This window comes from Homarus americanus, unplaced genomic scaffold (genome assembly GCF_018991925.1).
Source record: "Homarus americanus isolate GMGI-L3 unplaced genomic scaffold, GMGI_Hamer_2.0 scaffold10152, whole genome shotgun sequence".
Taxonomy (NCBI): domain Eukaryota; kingdom Metazoa; phylum Arthropoda; class Malacostraca; order Decapoda; family Nephropidae; genus Homarus; species Homarus americanus.
Window position 1 is genome coordinate 199,194 of NW_024741866.1, and position 25,570 is coordinate 224,763.

Below are 25,570 nucleotides of genomic sequence, written 5' to 3' on the forward strand. Positions count from 1 at the left end.
CGCTGAGTGGTCGAATGTGTCACCCTGGATTGGATCTGAATAAACACACATTCAGGTTTTAAAGTGAACTCTGAACTATTGAATGAGTGGCTACGCAGCGGTGGTTATTTGTGTGTGTGTGTGTGTGTGTGTGTGTGTGTGTGGAGTGGAGTGGAGTGGGGTGTAGGTGTGTGGGAAGCGGTGTAGGTGTGTGTGTGGGGGAAGGGGTGTAGGTGTGTGTGGGAGGGGTTGTAGGTGTGTGGGAGGGGGTGTAGGTGTGTGTGGGAAGGGTGTAGGTTTGTGTGGGAGGGGGTGTAGGTATTTTTGTCATGGAAGGGCGTTTGTCTCCTGAGGGACATGTCTTAGGGCTGTATGTCTATTAAGGACGTACGTATTAGTCGTCACGGTCATGTACGTGTCTCAAGGACCTGTGTAGCTCATCACGGACAGGCGAATACTGCCCACACACTACTGCGGACGTGACCGTGTACCGCTGTCTATCTCTCCTGGGCACAAGGAGGGCCTCTGTCACCCTCTCACCTCCCTTTCTATCTCTCATCATCTCCCTCTCTCCCTCACCTCTTCCCTTTCTCCCCTTCATTATCTCCTTCTCTCCCTCACCTTCTCCCTCTCTACCTCACTTCTTCTCTTTCTCTCCTTCATCATCTCCCTCTCTCCCTCACCTCTTCCCTCTCTCCCCTTCATCATCTCCCTCTCTCCCTCACCTCTTCCCTTTCTCCCCTTCATCATCATCTTCTCTCCTTCACCTTCTCCTTCACCTTCTCCCTCAATCCTTCACCTCCCACAGCCCTCTCATCTTCTCTCACCCCTCGTCCCCCTCATCTAACCCCTCGCCTCTCCACTTCCCTCACCTGCTTCACCTTCATCACCTTCCTAACCTGCTCTCCCTCCACCTCTCTCACCTCTCCCTTCCCACCCTCTTCCTCTTGCGCCCCCCTCATCTCCCCTCCCACCCCTTCCCCTCAACCTCTACCCTCCTCTCCCTTACCCAACTCTCACCCTCTACTCCACTTCCGCCTACCCCCTCTTATCTCCCTTACCCCAACCCTCATCCTCCCCATCTAATCTACCCTCCCCCTGTTAATGAGCCCAAATTGGTAGTTTATTTGACTTAGAACGTCTTGAGTTAAGGTTAGGCAATATAAACTTAACTGCTACATCCATTTAATCGTGTGAATGAAGACGAAGTTGCCGATAGAGTTTCTGCAGTCCGGGGGCGCTAGTATAGGTCTCAGGTCCTCTTGTTTCCCTCCCAGGTCTGCTAGTATGGGTCTCAGGTCCTCTTGTTTCTCTCCCAGGTCCCCTTGTATCATTGTATTGGTTCCAGGTCCGCTAGTATGGGTCTCAGGTCCCCTTGTATCTCTCCCAGGTCCCCTTGTATCCTTGTATTGGTCCCAGGTCCGCTAGTATGGGTCTCAGGTCCTCTTGTATCCTTGTATTGGTCCCAGGTCCGCTAGTATGGGTCTCAGGTCCTCTTGTTTCCCTCCCAGGTCCCCTTGTATCATTGTATTGGTCCCAGGTCCGCTAGTATGGGTCTCAGGTCCTCTTGTTTCCCTCCCAGGTCCCCTTGTATCCTTGTATCGGTCCCAGGTCCGCTAGTATGGGTCTCAGGTCCTCTTGTTTCCCTCCCAGGTCCCCTTGTATCCTTGTGTCGGTCCCAGGTCCCCCTCCCCGCCTCGTTTGTCGGCTTGAGAGGCAGTGTCAGCTTGCCAAGGCAGGTGTGTGTGGGCGACCGAGCAGAACAACACTGTATAAACCTCGCCTTAAGGAGCAGATCGCGAGGTCGTGTTTAGGTCCTACCCTACCCCACCCTACCCTACCCTACCCTACCCTTACCTAACCTAACCTAACCTACCCTACCCTACCCTACCCTACCCTACCTTACCTACCTACCTACCTACCCCCTCTAGTGTCGCGGACGTGCACTTGTAAAATTTTTGTGGGAAACCGTTTTTTTTCTGAAGGGGGACACCTGCCATGGGGAGGGGGAGGTATATTTTGTTTACATTTGGTCCTGGACTTTTTGGACTTAATTAACACTTTGCAATTAAAACAAAGGTGAGATCTACCTTACCTGTATATATATATAAATGTTAATTAATATACCTGTACTTAATACCTTGATATATAAATGCACTTGTATTACTTAATAAACTTTTACAATCCGAAAGTTTAACCAAGGAATAACTTAGTCATTTATTAAACTAGTTTTTTATTGATACATTTCTCAATACAGGTTGGTTAATGGTTATAATACTATTCTCAGGTAATATATACACTAATTGGTAATACCTGTATTTAATATTTAAGAAACTACTTTTACTTAATGTTCAATAAACTTTCTAAATCTAAGAGGACTCAAGTGTTCTGCCCGGGGAAAAGTTGTTCTGATTGGCTGAGCATTTTAGTGTGTATGAGAATATTTTTTGGAGGGTCACATGACGATCAGGTACCCTCATGGCTGATTGCCACTCTCTCTCTCTCTCTCTCTCTCTCTCTCTCTCTCTCTCTCTCTCTCTCTCCATTGACTTAGGGCGACGAGAGGAGCTGACAACTTTGGTGTGTGTGTGTGTGTGTGTGTGTGTGTGTGTGGTAACTTACGACGCGGCGCCTTCATGCCCGGAGTCCTGAGAGCGACCTTCAACACCCATTAGCTGCACACACACACACACACACACACACACACACACACACACACACAAGAAGAAAAATCAGAATGAGAGAAAATGAAAAATAAAATAAAAAAAGATAAAAATATTGAATGTTGAGGACTTTATCTACAAGAAAGAAGTGAGTGAGGGAGTGAGTGAGTGAGTGAGTGAGTGAGGGAGTGAGTGAGTGAGGGAGTGAGTGAGTGAGTGAGTGAGGGACATTGCCGTAACTCGATCCTATACTACTGGTCGTCAACACAGATGCTCATTTGTTTCACAGGTTTCCTCTCTCTCTCTCTCTCTCTCTCTCTCTCTCTCTCTCTCTCTGGTATTTTCTGTCTGTATGTTTGGTTTGGTTTATTCTTCTTTTTTCATTCTTATCGTTTATCTTCCTCCTCTTTCTCTACCCTCTCCTCCTCTTCCTCCTTCTCAACCTTTATCATTTATTTCGTCCTCCTCTTTCTCTACCCGCTCCTCCTCCTTCTCCGCCTTTTCCTCCTTCCCAACCTCCTCCTCCTCCTTCATTTCCTCCTTCGTCTCCTCTTCCTCTCATGTCACCTCTTTCATCGTCTCCGGTTCCCTTCCTCCTCTTCCTCTTCCTCCTCAGCCGACAGGTCAGAAAACACTATCTTAATCTTAAGTCAAAGTCATTATTATTATTATTATTATTATTATTATTATCGGTGGTGGTGGTGGTGGTGACGGTGGTGGTTGGAGGAGTGGTGGTGAGCGTGGGAGAGAGACGAGGGGGGAGAATGTGGGAGAGGAGGAGGGACAGTGTGGGAGAGGGAGGGACAATGTGAGAGAGGAGTGGGTGAGAGGGAGGGAGAGAAGTGGAGAGTGAGGGAGAGAGGAGGAGGAGAGGAGGAGGAGGTGGGAAGAGGAGGAGAGTGGAAGATACTGAGGAAGAGCAGGAAAAGGTGTGGAAAGGGAGGGAGAAAGAGGAAGGAGAGGGGAAGAGGAGGGAGAGAGGGATTGAGAGTGAGGGAGAGGGAGGAAGAGTGGAGAGGGAGGGAGAGTGTGGGAGAGGAGGGAGAGGGAGGAAGAGTGTGGGAGAGGGAGGAAGAGTGTGGGAGGGGGAGGAAGAGTGTGGGAGAGAAGGGAGAGGGAGGAAGAGTGTGGGAGAGGGGGGAAGAGTGTAGGAGAGGAGGGAGAGGGAGGAAGAGTGTGGGAGAGAAGGGAGAGGGAGGAAGAGTGTGGGAGAGAAGGGAGAGGGAGGTGTAACATGACCACAGGGACATTTGTTATCATATTCGTCATTCTTTACCCTTCCCCTTACCCCTTAGCTTCTCCCCTTACCCCTTAGCTTCTCCCCTTACCCCTTATCCTCTCACTTACCCCTTAACTTTATCCCTTTTCGTCTTTCTTTTCCCCCTTAAGTATCCTCCTGAGTAAGTGAGTGAGTGAATTTTATAATCATTGACGCTGTTATGAGATAAATCCCCCTTCTCCCCTTCCCATCTCCCTTTCCTCCCCTTTCCCTGTACTTTCTCTTAATTTTCTTCCTTTTCCCTTTATTTTATCTCTTTTTATCTCCCCCTTTCTCCCTTTTTTTCATCCTTTCCTCTCACTTTCCTCTCTCTCTCTCTCACTCACATCAATATTTCCCTCCTTCTCTCACCTCTCCCTTCTCCCCTTCCGCACTTTTTATATTTCTTTTTACGTTTTCCTTATATTCGTTCACACCTCTCTTTCCTCCCCCTCCCCTTTACGCTTTCTCCCTACCTCTCCCCCTCTCTACTTTCTCTCTCCCTCTCCTTCACCTCCTCCCTCTCTTCTTTCTTTCTCCATCTCTCCCTTTCTCTCCTCTCTTCCCTCTTTCTCTCACTCCTATTCTCCCACAACAGTTAGAAAGAATATTTCCCTCCGACCACGACGCAACCTGACCTTAAACCATAAACAACAGATGATCCGGGTTGTGTTGTGTACTTCAGGGTTATGTTTCGGTCCTTGTAACTACCAGAGGAATGGGGGGGGGGGTAGCATAATTATGTCCGGGTTGTGTAATGGAGGGAGGTAGTTAGGCTGTTGGAGAGTAGTTCATTTGTATGTGTATTTCAGGGTTATGTTATGGCTGAGGAAAGGAGGATTGTTCCGGATTGTGCAATGGGGTAGTTACGTCATTGGGAGTTAGTTAATCAATTAGTATTTATGGAAGGGAAGGGAGGAAAGGGGTTAAGGGGGAAGGGTAAGGGAATGGAAGACGAGATGGGGAGGAAGGGGAAGGAATGGGGAGAAAGAGAGAGGGAAGGGATGGGGAGAAATGGGAAGGAGAGAGAGGGAGATGAAGGACTGGAGATGGAGGGAAAGGAAGGGCTAAAAGGGGTTGGGGTAGGATAGAAAGAGAGGGGAAGGGATGGGGATGGCCGGACGGGGTTGGTGGGTGTCGGGAAGTGTGGGTAATGGCGCCTTCCTCTTCCTCATCAACTCAACCCGCCCCCTACACCCAACCCACCCACATTCCTACCTTCCCACCCACCCCTACACTCTGCAACATCCACCCAATGATCCACCTCTTTATACACCTTACCCCACCTCACCTCACCTCGCCTCACCTCACCTCACCTCACCTCACCTCACCTGATACAAATAATCACCCCCTTCCCCAGTGCCCCTCTCCTCCCCTCTTCTCCTTACTCCCCCTCCTCCCCTTCCTTCCCCCCTCCCCTCACCCCTCGCCTCTCCCCACCCCTCCTCCATATCTCAGCACATCAAACGTCATTTCCGATATATAAAATGTCATTTGGTCGACACTTATCACAAGTTATGACCCGTGGTTACCTTTCCGCATCCTGACCAAGGTAATTAGTGCTGTCCCCTTACCTGGTGAAGTAAGGTGTTGGTATAGTGTCGTTAACGTATTATAGGTGGGCGATCGTTCATCTGATTTAACGTAAATAAGGATAGTGGCAGTGTTCATGATGTATAAGAAAGCAAGGTGGGCGATCGTTCGTCTGGCGATGTTTCGAAAGTATGGATTAGAACGCCAGTGTTAGTACCATGTAACAGGCCGTTCCTTCAGCCATTAAGAACATTATAAATAATAAACTAATAACTTGCGGTTTAAGTAAGAATAATGAGGAATAATTTTAAGTATTTAAGTAATAAACTACACATAAGTAAACACTGTAATAACATATAATTTAATAATAAAGTACCAAGACTTATTGTAAGTACTAAAGTAAGATTTGTTCTAATTATTTTAACTGATTTTAAGTAATTTATATAATCTAAGTAATTTAAAGTAATCTAAATTAATTAAAATGTTATTATGGTGATTCTCGGCAAGAGTGACATAAGGAACGCGTCTCTATAATGTAAAATACGCCCATTATGATTCATGTGGCCGTGACGTCATTAGTGGAGTTTATTATGCGGGGGGGTGGGGTGGAGAGGGGAGGGGTGGGGGAGATTGTCTTGTTGTTAATTGTGTAATGGAATGGTGGCTCCTCAGTGGCTGGGGAGGAGAGAGGAGAAAAGAGTGAGAGAGTAAGGTCGCCTCCCCCTCCTCCCCTTTCTACCCCTCCTCTCCTTCTTCTCTTCCTCCCCCTCCTCCTCTCTTCCTCCTTTTCTTTCCATCTCCCCCTCCTTTCTTCTTCCTCCCCCTCTCTTTTCCACTTCTTCCTCTTCCTCTCTTCCTCCCCTCCTCTCTTCCTCCTCCTCCTCTTAGATTACCTACCTGGCTAATGAGGGGGGCGGGGCTTCCTGGAGGCAGTCACCTGGAGTAAATCTTGTTACCCTCCACCTGTCTCCCTCCCATCCTTCCTCCCTACCATCTTTTTTCCCATTATCATCACTCCTTAAGGACTATACTGAGAATGTGCTAGACATGTCCTTATCAATCCTGGGAATATGCTAGGAATGTGCTAGGAATATGTTAGGAATGTGCTGGGAATATGCTGGGATTGTCCTTATCACGCCAAAGAACGTAACAGGAACGCCATCATGAGGTGTTAAACGAGAGGACCCTATATGGGAACGTACCCACCCAGGATACATACTCAGGAAATCTACATATAGGTGGGTGGGTGGGGTGGGGTGGATGGGTCGATCAGGCGGACAACGAGCCTGATATGCAACCCAAGGTCATGGGTTCGAGCCCATGATGGAGACGATCTGCTTGTTAAAGAGTTTTCGGATTACGAAGGCAACTGGTGGCTGATATTCCTTGTAAAGTGTGGGCAAGAGGAAGGAAGGAGGGAGGGAAGGAGGAGGGCTATGGGGTCTGCCTTATTTGGTACTGCATGTGAAGACTTTGACACAGTTACGCACCTGCGGCAGGCTGTCTCCCTTCTGCCTTGTTCTTTTTTTCCTTCTTTTTCTTTCCCTACCCCCTCTTCCTTCCTTCTCTTCTTCCTCCTCCTCCCCTTTCATTCCCCTTCTTCCTCCTCCCTCTTCCTCCTGCACTTACCTCCTGTTTCCTGCTGTCCTCCCCCTTCCTTCCTTCCTTCCCCCTTCTTTCCTTCCTCCCCCCCTCTTTCCTCCCTTTCTCCAATCATTCTTTCTCGTTGTTCCACTCTATTTCCTCTTTCCAGTTTTCATTATTTCCTTCCTCTCCATTTTCCATTTTCTCTTTTTCTTCCTCCGTCTTTTATTCTCGCCTTCCCTCTCTCTTCATCTTCCATTCTCTCCTTCCTTCTTCCTCCATATTTCATTCTCTCCTTCCTTTCTCTCTAACTTCTCTCTTCTCGTGTCTTCCCGGGCATCAGCTGGTGGTGTAGTCTCCACCCCACGTACAGGAAAAAGTTAGGTTGACGGGGACACCAGTCGCATTTTAAACTAGTCCCTTCGCCAGCACGAGCCATCAAGAGCGCCTGGCGTACTTCCCCACCTCGAAATTATATTCTTTATGAAGACTAGAGTTCATGTAAGTTCCGCCAGACGAATGTTCGCTCGTATTTTTTTTTGTTTGTCTGCTGTGGCGTTGTTTTACGATCCCGAGCAACAGTGTCGCCCTGCTGTCAAGAGCTGGAGGGGCAAGGGTCTGTGACGCGTCGAGGAGAAATGCCAACAATAATACGTGTTTATATATGTTGTTTACGTGTTATTATCGTGATAAAGTGGATGTGGTGTTGATTATCTCTCTCTTTCTCTCACTTTCTCTCTCTCTCTCTTTAACCTCTTCTTTACCTTCTTCTTCCTCGTTTTTATCCTTCAACTTCTACGTGCTCCTAGTCTCCCCAACTCCTCTTCCTCCCCATCGTCTATCCCATCCTCTTCCTTCTCGTCACACCCCCCACTTTATCTCCCTCCCCGCCCTCTTTCTCTCCTCCTCCCTCCCTCCCTCCCTCTCTTCCCCCCTTCCCCGCCCTCTCTCCCTCCCTCCCCTCCCTCCCCTCTCCCCGCCCTCTCTCCCTCCTCCCCCCTCCCTCCCCCTCCTCCTCCTCCTCCCTCCTCCCTCCCTCCCTCCCTCCCTCCCCCTCCCTCCCCCTCTCCCGCCCCTCTCTCCTCCCTCCCCTCCTCTCTCCTGCCTCCCTCCCCCCTCCCTCCCCCCTCTCCCCGCCCCTCTCTCCCTCCCTCCCCCCCTCCCTCCCCCTCTCTCCCTCCCTCCCCTCCCTCCCCCTCCCTCCCCCCTCTCTCCTCCCTCCCCCTCCCTCCCCCCTCTCCCCCGCCCCTCTCTCCCTCCCTCCCCTCCCTCCCCCTCTCTCCCACCCTCTCTCCTCTCTCCTCCAACAAACTCGTCACCATTCTGGACACATAACCGGCCAATTGTCAAGTCAGGAATGTTTACCGTGTGATTATTGTTATGCCAGAGGTGTACAAAGAGGCAGGTAGCTCTTATACTAGACGTTGTGCATTACCTATTCATTCATTACCACCTGCCTCCCCCACCTCCTGTCCCCTCCCGTCAAACCCGCCTTCCCGTCCCCTGTCCTCCCTCCCGTCCACCCGCCTGTCCCCCCGCCCCCCGTCTGTTTGTCCCCCGTCCAGAATACTTAACCATATATAATCCAGGGGTCAGCGGCACAGACTCTAATGGTGGTGTGGTTGATGTGGTTGGTGGTGAGTGGATAGGTGTGGAAAGATGTGAGGTTGGGTGAGTGTGGTAGTGGTAGGTACTTGTGGTAGTGGAGGTTGGTGTTTGGTGGGTATGATAACACGAATTACATGGTAGTTCGACCCTCCAACACCTGACTTTAGAAACAATGTCCGGATGTTATCGTCTGCCTTAAGGGGTCAACCTACTCCCCCCTCACCCCTCCTTACCCCTCACCCCTCCTCCTTGTAGTTCAACCCCCTCTTCCTCCTCTTAACCTAACCTAACCTGTCTGTCTGTCTCAGTATTCCCTTCAATAGTCTTCATCGTTGCTACTTAGTAATGCTTCGGCTTTAAATCCTCCTCCTCCTCCTCTTCCTCCTCCTCTTCCTCCTCCTCCTCCTCTTCCTCTTCCTCCTCCTTCTCCTCATCCTTCTTCCTCTTCCTCCTCCTCCTCCGTCTTCCTCTTCTTCTCCTTCCTCACTTTCACTCTTCTTCCTCTCCTTCCCTCTTCCTTTTCTCTAATCCTCTTTCTTTTTTCTCTTTCCTTTTCCTTGTTCCACCTACCTCTTTCTTTCTCCCCCTCCTCCCTGTTTCATTCTCCCTTCTTCCTCCTCTTTCTTCCTTCTCTTTTCCTCCTACTCTCCTCCCTCTTCTCCTCCCTCCTCCCTTCCCTACCCCTTCGTTCCCCTTCCCTTCCCTCCCCTCTCCTCCCTTCCACTTCTTCTTCCCCCTTCCCTTCCCTCCTCCTTTCCTCCCCCTTCCCCCACCCCTCCCCTTCCTCCTCCTTCCTCCCCTTCCCCCACCCCTACCCCACCCTCTCCCCCCCCACCCCTCCCCCATGACTCTTCTGCCGGCAATTGACGCCACACACCGCCTACTGGCTGAGGTGGGGTGATGCTGCCGAAACTTACATGAGGGTCTGCTATTGGTGGTGGTGGTGGTGGTGATGGTGATGATGGTTATGGTGGTCGCGGTATGAGAGGGAGAGAGAGTCAGTGTGAGAGGGAGAGGGGGAATGAGAAGGAGAATGAGAGGGGGAGCATGAGAGGGCGAGTGAGAGGGGGTGAGAGTCATTACCCTTGCCATTGGACATCAACTTCTCGGACATCCACTTGGGGACTAGCCAGGCCGGACCTGTGCTGTATGCTGCTGTGCTTGATGTATGCTGCTGTGTCTGATGCTGCAAGGGGTGCATAGTGGCGGTAACAAAAGGCTGATCCTCTGTGGTAGTTGTGGTTGTGGTAGTGATGGCAGTTGTGGTAGTGATGGCAGTTGTGGTGGTGATGGTAGTTGTGGTGGTGGTCGTGATGGTAGTTGTGGTAGTGATCATGATGGTAGTTGTGGTAGTGGTCGTGATGGTAGTTGTGGTAGTGGTCGTGATGGTAGTTGTGGTAGTGGGTAGTGATGATGTTTGTGGTACTGTAGTCGGAGAGGGAGAGGGGGGGGGGACGCCGGGCCTCACCATAGCAACGTCATTTTTCCTCAGGTAGGAGTCTCTCGTCTCCTTGGTAACCTCCGTCCCTTACTCCTGCTGAGCCTTCAAGACTCCCGAGTTGAGTCTGAGAGTTACCTAAGAGGCTCTCTGGGGTAGGTCGTGGTTTGTAATCGGTTGCTGGGGGAGGTGGTAGTAGGAGAGGGGTGAAGGAAGGGGTCGTAGGTCGTGGTCAGCCCCTGTAATAGGTCGTAGGGAGGTGGTAGTAGGAGAAGTGAAGGAGGGGGTCGTCGGTCGTGGTCAGCCTCTGTAGTAGGTCGTAGGGAGGTGGTAGTAGGAGAAGTGAAGGAGGGGTCGTAGGTCGTGGTCAGCCTGGAGTAGGTCGTAGGTCGTTGTCAGCTCCTGTAGTAAGTCATGGGTCGTGGTCATCTCCTGTAGTAGGTCGTAGGGAAGTGGTAGTAGGAGAGGGTGAAGGAGGGGCAGTAGGCGGCAGGTCTTGCAGATCAATGCTGGCGGGGTGCCTGATTGATGGCAGCTCTCGGTGGCCTGATAGCCGGGTATGTGTTCTCCTGTCCGTGTGAGCCCTGGATGTGAGCTCCTGTTGAAAGCTCCGGTTAAAAGCCCATGTTGAAAGCCCCTGTTGAAAGCTCCTATTGCAAGCCCCTGTTGAAAGTCCCTGTTGTTGAAAGCTCCCATTGGTTACCTACTGGTCAAAGCCCCTGTTTGAAGCTCCCGTTGGAAGCCCTATTAGAAGCTCCTGTTGGAAGCCTCTGTTGGAAGTCTTGGAAGCACCTGGGAAAAGATTGTAGATATCTAATACCAATTTCTCCTGAAGAAGTATCACTGGAAGGACCTGAAGAGGTGGGAAATGGCCTTACGGAGGAGGGAAATGGGTCATGGGGGCAAATGGAGCGATGAGGAGGAGGAATGGGGAGATGGGGAGGAGTGGGGGATGGAGAGGAGTGGGGAGATGGGAGGAGTGGGGGATGGAAATGATTGGAACAGATGGGGAGGAGTGGGGAGATGGGGAGGAGTAGGAAATGGGTCAAGGGGACAAATTAGGAAGAGTGGAGAATTGGGGAGGGAGGTGGACATTCGACCTCCCTCAATCCTTCAACTGGAGAGTCAGGTACCCCTTCACAGCTGGGTAGAGTATGGGGGTACCTCGGACGTGTATGTGTGTGTGTCCAGTCATGATCTACACGACCTATTCCTTGTCTACACCTACACCTCCCTCACTCTTCCAGCCTACAATATCCTACACCACCTACACTTACCATAACCTACACCCTAGCGCCTGGACCTACACCCAAACACCTACACACTGCCATGGCCTGCACGAGGCTCCACACCTCAGCTACGAATTATGTTGGTTGTTACTTCAAAGACGAGAGTGTGTGTATGTTCTCCCAGGTGGTGAAGCCTCCAGGTAAACCCTCCTCCCTAACAAGTAATGAAGCTTCCAGGTAAACCCTCCTCCTAGACAGGTAATGAAGCCTCCAGGTAAACCCTCCTCCCTAACAAGTAATGAAGCTTCCAGGTAAACCCTCCTCCTAGACAGGTAATGAAGCCTCCAGTTAAACCCTCCTCCCAGACAGGATATGAAGTCTCCAGGTAAACCCACCTCCCTGACAAGGTAATGAAGCCTCCAGGTAAACCCTCCTCTAGACAGGTAATGGAAGCCTCAGTTAAACCCTCCTCCTAACGGTAATGAAGCTTCCAGTAAACCCCTCCTCTAGACAGGTAATGAAGCCTCCAGACTAGGCCTCCTCCCCTAACAAGGTAGTAGAAGCTTCCAGGTAAACCTCCTCCTAGACAGGTAATGAAGCCTCCGGTTAAACCCTCCTCCCTAACAAGTAATGAAGCTTCCAGGGTAAACCCTCCTCCTGATGAGTGTGGAAGCTTCCAGGTAAACCCTCCTCCCAGACTGGGACCATGAAGTCTCCCAGGTAAGCCCACCTTACAGTGAGGTAATGAAGCCTCCAGGTAAACCCTCCTCCTTGGTGAAGGCTTCCTTACAGGTGTTATTGCCCGTGGCTGTCAGACAAACATTGGCTACCACCTCCTTCACTCCTTGGCGCTGGGTTACCACGGTCTCTCAAGTTTGTAGCTCACTTCTCCAGGACCAGAGTGAGCTATAGACGCTTTGTTTACGATGTGAGTTATCTTCGACGTCTCCTCCCTGGTTGAAACCTTGGGTCATATTTTTTTCTCTGCTGTCTTTCTGTCTGTCTCTGTCTGTCGTCTGTCTCTCTGTCTATCTGTCTGTCGTCTGTCTCTCTGTCTATCTGTCTGTCGTCTGTCTCTCTGTCTATCTGTCTGTTGATATATTAGTATTTGGAGGGTGGGTGGATTTTGTTGTTATACATTGTACAGGAAAAAAGAAATATATAGTTTGCCTTTCCTAATAAAATATAGTTTTCGCACGTATTGGCTGGATGGGTATATCTCACTTGACTGGGGGCTATATATCAGCTAACTGGGGACTATTTTTCACATGGAGGTATTTTTCACCCCACCATGGTACAAAAATTCCCCACCATGGTAAAACACAAAATTCCCCACCAAGGTAAAAAATTCCCCACCAAGGTAAAAAGTTCCCACCAAGGTAAAAAAAAAAAAACCCACCATGCTAAAGAAATCCCCTCCAGGCAGAAAAAATATCCCCACCCTTCCTGCAGCACCTCATAACGTACTGAACAAAGTATTGGCCCAGAAACTTGTTATGTCGTTCCCCAGGTGCAAATTTCCCCCAACATCACCACCTCCCCACCCCTTCCCAGCACCTCTCTACTTCCTCTTCATTCCTTCTTCTTCCACCAGTCTAACGAGAAGGAGTGAAGGAAGGAAGGAGGGAGGAAGGAAGGAAGCTTTTAGTGCAAGTGTCGAGAAGGTTGGTCTTAGCCTTCCATTCAGCTACCAATAAACTCTCTCTCTCTCTCTCTCTCTCTCTCTCTCTCTCTCTCGCCTCACACAACATTCGATCGAGAGTAATTTTTTTTTCAACGCGAGATAAAAAAAAATTCATGTGTCGGAAGAAGTCAAGGAAATATCAGGACAACTTTAATGTACTTTCAGGAAAAGCTAACCTAACATAACCCTAACCTAACACTAACCTAACCTAACCCTAACCTAACACTACCCTAACCTAACACTAACCTAACCTAACCTCACCATCAGGGGGAGGGGGGACAAGGGTAGGTCACCAGCAATATATTTTAGTCTATAAATCATATTTTACCTCGTTCCATAAATTGCCATTAACTCTGTAAATTAGGTAATGTTGTCATGGGAATTGGTGTATATATTACGTACACACACACACGCACACACGTTGGTACACATAACACCGAGTTTAAAGGTATCAACACGCTTACATGTACACATAAGCACATATTTGGAAGGTTTTTGTGCACATACGAATACATGTATAATGGTAAATTTAAACATTGGAGAGAGAGAGAGAGAGAGAGAGCGCCAGTCAGTTCACCACTCAGTTCACCAACGCTGTCTGAGTTCTTCCAGATTGGTGAGAGAGGAGAGGAAGGGAAGGGGAGATATAAGAGGAGATGGGAGGGGGGAAGAGGAGGGGGTGGGGGCTAAGGGAGGGAGAGGAGAAGGGGATGGAGGGTAAGAAGGGAAGGGGGTGGGAGAGGAATTGAGGGATGGGAGGGAGAGGAGGGAGGGAGAGAAAAGAGAGGGTGGGAGGGAAGAGAAGGGAAGGGAAGGAGAGGGGGGATATAAGAGGAGGGAAGGTTGGGAAAGAATGAGGAAATGGAAAGAGTGTATCTATCTATCTATCTATCTATCTATCTATCTATCTATCTATCTATCTATCTATCTATCTATCTATTCAAGCCTTCACAAGAGCCATTAAATTTCTCAAGTGTTTTAAAGCGTCATTGTAACATAACCTTTTGAACTCGACTGTAAGACCCGGATTTAATGGCTTCCTTGTTGACAGTCAAAATTTTTTAACCCGGGTTCTTTGTTTACACATTGTTGACGGTAAACAAGGTGCTCTACAGTAAACAGGGGCGGTCTCTTAAGCTTCTCTCTCACTTATCTCTCATTTCTCTCACTCTTTGCTGTTGTTATTTTCTCTCTCTCTCTCTCTCTCTCTCATGTTTCCTATATGCTGCTCCTCACTCTCTCCCCTCTCCCCACTCTCCCTCTCCCTCAGCACCTCTCCCTCCTCTCCCTCTCTCTCACTCTCCCCCCTCCTTTCCCCTCTGCTTTTCCCTACTCTCCCTTTCCCCCACTCTCCCTTTCCCCTTCTTCCCCCTTCCCCCTCTTCTCCACTCTTTCACTCTCCCTCACTCTCCCTCTCCCCCACTCTCCCTCTCCCCACTCCCTTCCCTCTCCCTTCTTCCCCCTTTCCCCCTCTTCTCCCTCTTTCCTCTCACTCTCTCAATCTCCCACCCCACTCCCCCCTCCACCCCACTCCCCTCTCCCCCTCTCCCCTCTCCCCACTCCCCCCCTCTACTCCCACTAACAGGGAATTATCCAGGACATTAGAGAGGCCATTTAATTCCATCAGTATCTGAGAGAGAGGAAGTTCTGCCCTCCTCTGTATGGGTGGTGATTGGTGGTGGTGGTGATGGTGGAGTGGTGGTGATGGAGTGGTAGTGATGAGTGAGTGAGTGATGGGTGGTGGTGGTGATGGTGGTGATGGAGTGAGTGGTGGTGAGTGAGTGGGTAATTGGTGGTGGTGGTGGTGATGGGTGGTGGTGGTAGTGAGTGGTGATGGGTGAGTGAGGTGGTGATGGGTGGTGGTGGTGGTGGGAATTTGGTGATGGGTGGTGGTGGTGATGGGTGGTGGTGATGGGTGGTGATGGGTGGTGGGTGGTGGTGATGGGGTGTGGTGGTGGTGGTGGGTGAGCGATGGAGTGAGTGAGGTGGTAATGGGTGGTGGTGGTGGTGATGGTGGTGGTGGTGGTGGTGATGGGTGGTGGTGATGGGTGGTGGTGAGGGGGTAGTAGAGGCACTAAGGAGGTGAGGTAAGGAACGAGGCAGTGTAATATGAGGTGTGATGGAGTAATGAGGGGAAGTAGAGGCAATAATGGGGAGGTAGAGGAATGGGGAGAAGTAGAGGCAGTAATGGGGAGGTAGAGGCAGTAATGGGGAGGCAGATCCGGTAATAGGGCGGTAGAGGCAGTAATAGGGAGGCAGAGGCAGTAATGGGGAGATAGAGGCACTAATAGGGTGAGGTAAGGAGCGAGGCAGTATAATGTTGGGTGTCATGGGGATAGGTCGCCTTTAATGTTGATATTTGTGTCAGACAGAGCAACCTGCTGTGTTGTGCTCATTGTCTCCTGCTGTTACCTGCTACTGCTACCTGCTTTTTCCCCTCTGTTACATGCTACTTTGGTTGGGTTCCTGCTTGTGTTGTGTTCCTTTGTTACTTCTGCTGCTGTCTGCTTCTACTACTGCCTGTTACTGCTGGTCGGATTTACTCTTGCTGGTTCCTGCTTCTGCTTCGTTGCCTGCTTCCTCTTGCTGCCTGTTCCCGATGCTACTGGTTACTATATCTGTTGTGTTCCCTGCTTGTGTTGCTTGTGTTCCTGCTGTAATTGGCAATTGTTTGTGTTGCATGCATTACTTCCCGTTTGTATTGCGTGCTTTACTTCCCCCTCTCTCATGCCCCCTCCCCTCAAAACCATCCATGCAGGTAGAGGGGGAGAGGTGGGGGAGGGTGGATAGGAATTACCCCACAGAACTAAACACACACTCAGAACAAACACACACACGCTTATCTAGGTGATAGTGTAGATTCGCTTAGTCAACTTTGCGCTGTTAAACTCTTGTATATTATTTAGCAAATACATTGTTGTGTGTCCGGAAACAATGTGAATTTACCTGGTTTTCGTAGTTAATTAATTCCAACTCTTTCAAGGTAAAGAATTTATGTAATGATAATAATAATAATAATAATAATGATAATAGCAACAACACTAATAATAACAACAAAAACAACAACTACCACCACAACAACCACAACAACAACACAGGTCACGTAATTAGGCATATCATGTAGTTTTGAACGAGCAATAAGAGTGTTTAATAATATGTTTGTGCTGTAATTTCAGTGTGTGTTGTGCTAACAGTTTGTTTACTAATGACCTTGATGCGTTACTCAACTGTGGTGGTAGAGAGAAATGAAGAGGTGAAAGTGAGAAAAGAAAGGGAATAGAGAGAGAGAGCAGTAGGAAAGGAGGAAATGATGAGATATAGAAAAAGAGGAAAGAATAAGAGAGAGAGACGGAGAGAGAGAGAGAGAGAGAGAGAGGAGGTGTGTGTTTCCTGTATAAAAATGATGGTGCCATGAGCGAGTGGTAACAGTCCGCTGGATCAACTTGGGGCTGTAAAAATAGGAAGTGCTTGGAACTGTATGAGGAGGAGGAGGAGGAAGAGGAGGTGGAAGAAGAGGAAGAGGTTAAAAAGGAAGGAGGGGGATGGAGGGGAGAGGAAGAGGGGAAGAGAAGACGTGGAGGAGGAGAAAAAGAAAGAGGACGAGGTAAAGAAAGGAAAGAAGATTAAAAAAATGAAAGAGGAAGAGGAGGGAGACGAGTAAGAGGTAAAAAAGGGAGGAGGGGGAGAAGGAAAGAGGAAGGAGAAGAAGAACGTACTGCAATATGATACCGGTGGAGTGGAGGAAGAGGAGGAGGAGGATTAGTGACAGGAGAAGGAAGAGGAGAAGAAGGATGAGGGAGGGAGGGAAATGAGGAGATGGAAGAAGAGGAAATAAAGAAGGGGAAGTAGGGAATAAATTAAGAATAAAAAAGAGAAGTACGAAGTATAGGAATGAAGAGGAAGAATGAAGAGGGGTGAAAGATATCAACGACACCGCCCAATTAAACTTGAGTACTCAGCTTCGAATCTCAGAAAGTTACTACTACTTTCCTTACAAAAGTTTTATCGACTTTTCCTACCCAAGAGTTTGAGCAACTTTCTCCAATAGTTAAAACTACTTCCTTCAAGAGCTCATAATACTTTCTCTGTAAAACTTTCAACTACTTTCTACGGAAGTTTGAATGGCTATTTTCTCTTTAATAATTAGTATGGCTAAGTAGTTTCCGTGTCAATTTTAAGATAAACTTTTGCACCAGATTCTACCAACCACTCCCTCCCTCCTTCCCTCCCTCCCTTCCTTCCTTCCTTCTTCCCTTCCCTCCACTACCCCTTCGTTCCCCCACCTCCTTCCCTCTCCTCTCACCACCACCTCTTTCCCTCCTTCCACTACCCTCTCCCTCTCTCCCCATCATAACCCCCTCCTTCCCCCTCCATTCCCCTCTTCCTTCCTTCCTTCCTTCCTTCCTTCCAAGACGTCACAACAAACACCTGCTCTCACCTGCCACACTTGTAAACATTATTCAGGGTGGCATTGGTCCCTTGAGCTACACTTGTGTTAAAACTGTTCCCTCCGTATCAATATTTTTTTTTTTAAGAAGTTTAGAAACATGTCAAGGAAACATTTCAATACGACCTACCCTGAATGTATAATCAGATGAGGCAGGGTGGCAGGTTGTAGGTTGGTAGGATGAGGTAGGCAGGGAGGTAGGTTGTAGGCTGTGGGTTTAAAGAATGAGGTAGGCAGGCAGGGTGTAGGCTGTAGGCTGGTAGAATGAGGCAGGCAGGGAGGCAGACAGGATGTTGACTGTTGGTTGTAAGTTGTAAATGCTCCCACGATCTCAAAATGCTCCTGCGGTCTCAAAATGCTCCCGCAGTCTCTAAATACTCCCACGGTTTCTAAATGCTCCTTCCGTCTCAAAATGCTCCCACGGTGTTGCAGAAGGGTTCCCGGTGCCCAAACAGTCATACTTTACCCCCGTTACTGTCTGAGATGTCACCCCGGGATGTAGGAATCCGACCCACACAAAAACGGACCTAATAAAAACGGGAAGAGGGGGTGAGGGGTGTGTGGGGGTGGGAGGGAGTGTGTGGGGTGAGGTGTGTGGGTGTGTGTGACGTCAAGGGTAGCCGTAGAGGGAGTACGTCACGTCCGGCTGTGATCTGTCGCCTCCTGGAGATGATATTACGGAGAAGGAAGAGGAGGTGGGCGTGGCTAGTTGAAGACCCATGTTAACCAATAAGGAATATGTCTTATAAAACTTGTACCACTGAACCTTTCGCTGGCTTGAGCATTTACCATCGCCAAGCGTTTCCTTGCTTGTCTCTTGTGTCCATTGAAACCTCTGCCAGTGCCAGTACGAGCATTCATGAACGCCCCTGCTGGTTTTTCCCAGTTGGAGGTCCCAAGGAAAATATGTCTGCCCTTTCACTCCACCCATTAAGACGTGTGTCAGAGCCAGCACTCACCGTCACTTAGCTGTCCTAGACACCCGGTCGGTCACATGCTTAAAAGGAGTTTACTTAAGCAAGACGAACGTTCACCCGTCTTGTGCCAGTGGAGGCGTTCTTTGTTTTTTATGAGTATTTGTGTTTCTCTGTAGTGACTGGTGTTTTTCGTGAGTGTCTCTCTCTCTCTCTCTCTCTCTCTCTCTCTCTCTCTCTCTCTCTCTCTCTCTCTCTCTCTCTCTGTTGCAATAACCTGGTGGAGGTGTGGGGACGTTGCAGAAGGCGTTGCAGCAGGTGACGCAAGCAGACAGCAAAAGTCGACTATTCCCGAAGGGCGGAGAGAGAATATTGGCGATCTGGTCATGTGAGAAGTGTGAAAGGCAGAGAGGAGTGAGTGTGTGATTGTTTGGGTCTCTGTGGTTGTGTGGTGGATGATGGTGGTAGTGGTGATGGATGATGGTGGTAGTGGTGGGTGTGGTTGTGGTGCATGATGGTGGTAGTAGTGTTGATGGTTGGTTGTGGTTGTGATAGATGATGGTGAATGGTTTGTGGGTAGTAGTGTTGGTGATTGTTGTTTGTAATGTTTGTGGTTGTAGTGGATGGTGGTGAGTGGTGGTTGGTGGAGGTGTTAGGAGAGACATGGCTGATATAAGGATGCTGGTAGTGATGATTGAGAGGATGAAACTCATATCAGGAGGATATTTATGACTAGTGGTAGGTGATAGTGGTGTTGGTGGTGGTGGTGGTAAAAAGATAGTATAAGGTGTTGTAGTAGTAGTAGTAGTAGTAGTAGGAGGAGGAGGAGGAGGAGGAGGAGGAGGGAGGAGGAGGAGGAGGAGGAGAAGGAGAGAAAAAGAAGCAGGAAGAGGAACAAGAAGAACGAAGAACGATGAACAAGAACAAGAAGAAAGAAGTAGAACGAAGGAAGAAAGAAGGAAAAAAAGTCAAGAAGTTCCAACAGCTGAAGGAAGGAAACAAGGAAGGTACAGAAGATCTCAGAAGCAACATCAAACGTTCAACATCAAAGAGCCACCACCAGCCTCACGGTCCACACACACACACACACACACACACACACACGGATCACCAGTGGCCGTGTTTCTTGGTCAAACTAATCCAGACACGAACCAAGAATCGTATTTTCGTGCCGAGTCCGTGGTTAGATTAGGTTATGTCACGTCATTGTCAAGAAAGAATTTAATTGGCTGATCCCCAGAACGTCATTGTCAAGAAAGAGTCTAATTGGCTGATCCCCCATAACGTCATTGTCAAGAGAGAATCTAATTGGCTGATTCCGCTCACGCAATGTTATAGAGAAAATAATTTATTTTTTCACTTAATAAATTAGTGTCGTATCTCTTAAGTGGATCTCTGCGTCATCGATATTCTCTTTAGCGAGTGAGGAGTGAGAGAAGTGTCTCTCTATCTCTCGTCTTTGATCTCTTAGTCTGTAGTTACTGGCTCTTTGTCTCTCTGACTCTGTCCCCAAGGTGGTCTCTATATTATCTCTCAGTCTCTCACCATTTAACTCTCATCTCTCTTCTTTATCTCTCACCTCTCACTCTTTATCTCAATAAGGTAATTCGCTAAGGTAGAGTCTCAACATAAGAACATAAGAATGGGGGCAACCCCTATTGCTCATATAAGCATCCAACCTATGTTTGAAGCTACCCAGCGTATTCGAGTTAATGATGATATTTGGTAACTTGTTACACTCATCCACTACTCTGTTTCCAAACCAATGTTTACCTATTTCACGCCGAAATCTAAATTTGTCTAATTTAAAACCAATGTTACGAGTTCGCTCCTGGTTGGATAGTTTGAGTACCTTCGTAATGTCCCCTTTGTTTAACCCTGACTTCCATTTATACACCTCGATCATGTCGCCCCTCACTCTACGTCTCTCGAGGGAGTGCTAATTAAGATGCTTTAACCTGTCTCTGTATTCAAGGTTCCTATGCCCGGGATTAGTCTTGTCATTCTCCTCTGGATTCTTTCCAGTGATTCTATATCCATTCTGTAATACGGTGACCAGAACTGAACTGCGTAATCCAAATGAGGTCTCACAAGCGCTAGATATAATTTTAAGATGACCTCGCTAGTCTTGTAACTAACACTCCTTTGCATGAACCCAAGTACTTTATTAGCCTTGTTACGAGCAAAAACACATTGTTTACTTGGCTTAAGATTCCTACTTATCATTACTCCTAAATCTCTCTCGCAGTAGGATTCCACAATGGCATCGTTGTTCATCTGGTAACTGGTTTCCCTGTTTACATCTCCTATACGGAGTACTTTACATTTGTCCACATTGAATTTCATCTGCCATTTTTCCGACCATTCGAAAAATTTATTTAGATCTTCCTCAGTGGATGTTTGGCGCCATTTTGGACGTGTGTGTGTGTGTGTGTGTGTGTGTGTGTGTGTGTGTGTGTGTGTGTGTGTGTGTGTGTGTGTGTGTGTGTGTGTCCCATTGTCTGATTATGTTGATAGAGCAGGTACAGGTAACTCACATAGGAAGGGAGGGAAGTGGGAGGGAGGAAGGGTCGGAGAGAGGTAAGGAGGAAAGGAAGAGGAAGGGAGGGAAGAGGAGAGAGAGGAAGGAGGAAGAGATGAGAGAGAGCGAGAGAGATGACGTAATTGCGAGTAACTTAAGAGAGAGTGGGAGGGAGGAGGCGGAGAGAGAGGGGAAGGGAAGGAGGTGATAACGCAGGTAAGAAGTGACTCACCACAAGCACAGACACACACACACACACACAGAGAGAGAGAGAGAGAGAGAGAGAGAGAGAGAGAGAGAGAGAGAGAGAGAGAGAGAGAGAGAGAATATTCCCTGGTTCCTGAGCAAAACAACAATACATCTTTCATTGTTTACAAGAATTATATTGCGCGGGAAAGACGAGAACTCACCCATTCACGTGAAGGAGATTGAATCCTCGGTTTTAATTGGTTGCTGGAAACTAAAGGACGCGTCTTATTGGTTACAGGAACACGCCTTATACACTCTATATTGAGTTCCAGGAAGTGTTTATTAATGACTCACTAACAGGGACGTGACTCTATTTCCAGGATCCTTAAGTCATTTCTCGGTGCTTCTGGTAAATTGGTTTTGCTTCAGGTAAATTAGGGAGGAGAAAAATTTTGAAAACGTAAAGCAGTTTTCCTCATTTTTTCCTCTTTTTAGGGGCGGTGGAAGATGAGGACAAAGAAGAAATAATAGAAAAGAGAAGGAAGACATTTTTTTTTACACAAGATGATTGACTGATGAAGAAAAAATACGATTAGGTGAAATTTTGCTTCTGAAAACAAGATTATTAATTGAAAACTTCAATTATTTTAATGAAAAAAACAAGAAAATAAAAAAGGAAGACAATTTTAGACAGTTTTTACCCACCATGAAGAAAAGATACAACCAGGTGAAATATTACCTTTGAAGACAAGATGAAATATTGTACCTGAAGACTCGAAGGGAAATACTATATATTCCTGTGGGCTGACAATGGACGGCACTGACGAAGAACCTGACGAAGAACCTGACAAAGGAGGTACTGCGTCGAGTGGGAGGAGGAGGTGGGTGTTAGTGGAGGATTCTTCAAGGATTTGTGTGTTTGTGTCTCTCCTCTTGACTTAGGACGAGAGAGAGATAGAGAGAGGGGGCGATAAATCCTTGATGAAATCGTCTCTATCTCCCCAAAAAATGTATTAATACATTCTTAGGGATAGAGAAAATGCATAGTTACGGGTCTCAGTAGGCAGTTCCGAGGTTACTCAGGTCGTCAAATATCTGTTACAGCTTTAATGAACCAGTTAGTGGGGAGGGAAGAAGGATTTTAACCAACGATGCTTTTAAAACCAATTTTCTTTTTCCTCATAACTTAGAATGAGTTATTGTGCCAAGTTATAGGTCTAGGTTAGGTTATTCACGTGTTATTTATGTCGTCAGTCTTGTGTTATAGTCAAAATGAAGCAGCTATGTACGTTCTTGATATACCAGTTAGGGAGAATTTTAACTTGGGGTCATTTTAAGATTTTTTTTTTTTGTCCTTGTGTGGTAGTCAGATAAGCTCTTGTCCTCTGGAATTAGTGGAGGAAGATTTAACATGCGAATCCAACTTTGTCTCGTGTCGGTATAATGAGCCATTTATATGCATCCTCACGTCTGCATTATGAGGTAAAAACTGATGGAAGGCCACTGAAGGAACCCATCTTTATGTGACGGGTTAAGTAAGACTCTTTAGGACGCTCTCTCATGGCTCTCGTTGTGGACAAAAATATTAGCGTAAGAACCATTGATAATTTAAGTCCCTGGATCTCCGGCTTTCTCCCCTTTCTCCTTCTTTCCTTTCTCCGTCCCCCCTTATCCTCTCCCTTCCCCCTATCCTCTCCCTTCCCCCTCTCTCCTCAACGGTGCAGAGGAAGGTGCGAGCGGCAGTGCTGGAGAAATTGAAGAGAGAGGAAATGTGTAAAAGTGAGTTATGACGTAGTTTTGGGGGAAAATTGAAGAGAAGCAAATGGAAAAACTGTAGAGTTTTGAAAGTCAGTGAAGCTGTGGGAGGAAACTTGAAGTGGTCACAGAAACCCCGGAGAGCTTAGTTACTTGAGGCCTGGCTGAGGGAGGACCTGACTGGGGGAGGACCTGGCTGAGGGAGGACCTGGCTCGGGAGGACTTGACTGGGGAAGGACCTGGCTGGGGGAGGACCTGGCTGGGGGAGGACCTGGCTGGGGGGAGAGACCTGGCTGGGGGAGGACCTGGCTGTAGGGGGAGAGGTTAAGTTAGATTAAGTTAGCATTAGGGTGATTGATCTTAAGGTAAAATAATCATGGGGGCTAATTCTTCAGGTGATATTACAAATCTTTGAAAAAACCTCAACTGATTCACAAATACCTTGACAAAAACATACACCACACCCATCCTCCCTGACTCTCTATAAGCCACATACCCACGTATCCAACACCTCATGTTTACTGATAGAGGCTTGAGGCTCCTACATCCAAGTATTCGATTCCTTTCATGTTAAAAAAGGAAACAAAAATCTATATATTGAATGGGATTTTCTCTTTGATGTGAGCCATTGAGAGTAGAGAGGGACCTTGTGCTTCGAGGGGGTTAAGGGCTCTTCTCTCTGCCTGGCATTGAAGTGGAACATGGGAGGCGGTTGCGCAGAGCTTTGTGTTGACATTCTGGGCTCAATAAACGGAGGTAAATATCATGTTCCTTCCCTGAATACCTACGTGTCTTTAAGTGATGTGGGTGTGTGGTGTGTCCATGGGGAGGTGTGTGAGGAGCAGTGTCAGGGTGTGTGTGTGGGTGGGGGTATGTGTGTGTGTGTGTGTGTGGGGGGAGCAGTGTCGGGGTGTGTGTGTGTGTGTGGGGGGAGCAGTGTCGGGGGAGTGTGTGTGGGTGGAGGGGTATATATGTGTGTGTGTGTGGGAAGGTTTGTTTGTGTGTGGGTGGGTGTATGTGTTTAGATGTATGTTGAAAGGCTTCTGTGTGTGGGTGTGTGTGTAGGCTGCAGTTCTATTAATATGTATATGTGTGTGTAACCTTTCTACTTAAAAAAACAAAAGACATACGAACCTTTAAATAATCTTACCTGAACAGAGACGATCTTATACACCTAATTAACACATGCTGCCTCCCTACCTGTTGCCTCCCACCGCCATACATTCATCATTCTCACCTTTGAAGACTTTAAACTCTGTGTTCCTCTCCTGCAGACACCACCCACGCCCTACCACCAGTGAGCTTGTGTGCCAAACGTCGTCCTCTGCTGCCTGAGAACCTTCATATCTTCTGCAGGTAGGTTCTGAAGTTCTCTCTCATAGCTTCTTCAGGTAGGTCCTCTCCGTCAGGTGTTGAAATATTGATGGTAAACTGGTATCTTGAGTTTATTTTTCCTCGTTATTAATGGCGGAGTGTCGAGAGTATGGAGTTGTGTGCTTCTCTCCTGCCAGAATGTTTCATAAGACCATCTTCCTCTCCTCTACTCTTCTTCTCCTTCGTTCCTCTTCCCCCACCATCATTACCACATTTTCCACACCATTATCACACTTTCTGTCTTCACCATCACTACATTCCCTCACGATTATCACATTTTCCCCCACCACCATCACCAAAAAATTCCCCAGGGGCCCATCACTTTACCTTCATCACCTCCACATTTCCCTGCCACCGCCACAATTTCCCTGCCATCGTCACAATTTTCCCCCACAACAATACCTACAGTTTCAGAGCTCTGCCAAGACCAACCTGGAGTTTTAAAAGGCTTTAGAAATCCTCCCAGGCGGTGTTTGGCATGTAAGTTACCGTCTTGGGGAGTGGAACGATAAATCTCCCCTCCCACCCAGCAATATTCCCCCAGTTTTTGCGGGAAGTTGTGTGCGTGGTGGAGTGAGATACGGCAGTACTCTGGATCGTAGTAGGGGAGTTTCCCTCACAGGTCACTGAGAGAGAGAGAGAGAGACAGAGAGAGAGAGAGAGTGTTGGGGAGGAGGAGAGGAGGAAGTGTGTGGGAGGGGGTGGATAGGGTGGGTGTGTGTGTGGGTGGTGACTGGATGTGTGTGTGTAAGGAACAGAAAGAAGAACGAGAAAGTATTAGAAAGGGCAGAAAGAGGGAGGGAAATAGAGTAATAGAAAGGGCAAAGGGTAGTTAAAGGAGGGGAAATAGGTTGTAGAGGGAGGGAGGGAGGATGAGAAACGGGGGTAGGGAGGCGGAAAGGTAAAGGAGGAGAGGGTCAAAGGTCAGGTGTCAGAGAAGTCAATGTAGAAAGCTGAGACGTATTGACAGGTGATTTTATATGTTGTAAATGTGTAAATAAGGTCTTGAGGGTTTCATTCTGTAAAAAAAGGGAAGTAGAGGTTTTTTTAGATGGTTTGTTCTGTCAAATACGGAATTGGTAGGGTTATCTGCTGTAAAAATCGGGGTGTAAGGATTTTATGCTGTAAATATAAGGATTAGAAGGATTTTTTGTTATAACAAGACATGAAACATCTCATATAGGGATTTATGCTGTAAATATCAGATTTCCAGATTTACTACAAGATTTTTGTACCATTTGAGGTGATTAAATACAGAAAAAATACAGCAAACAAGAATTTTTGGGGTAAACTACAGTTGCTGGTGACTTAGTAAACAGCTGATACAAAATTCTGGGAAGTACAGTGTTTTGTTTGTTTGTTTGTTTGTTTGTTTATTTGTTTGTTTTGTTTGT

At 47.8% G+C, this 25,570-nt stretch overlaps 1 protein-coding gene across 3 annotated transcripts in view; it reads left to right on the top strand.

Annotated features, from left to right (window-relative positions):
- Window positions 1-25,570, top strand: part of LOC121876047 (tetraspanin-18-like) — a gene marked incomplete at its 3' end in the record, with an annotated part of 116,363 nt that overhangs the window by 41,750 nt on the left and 49,043 nt on the right. For 2 of the 3 annotated variants that reach the window (XM_042380928.1, XM_042380927.1), the window contains 1 exon segment: window positions 24,077-24,158. 3 annotated transcript variants of the gene reach the window in all.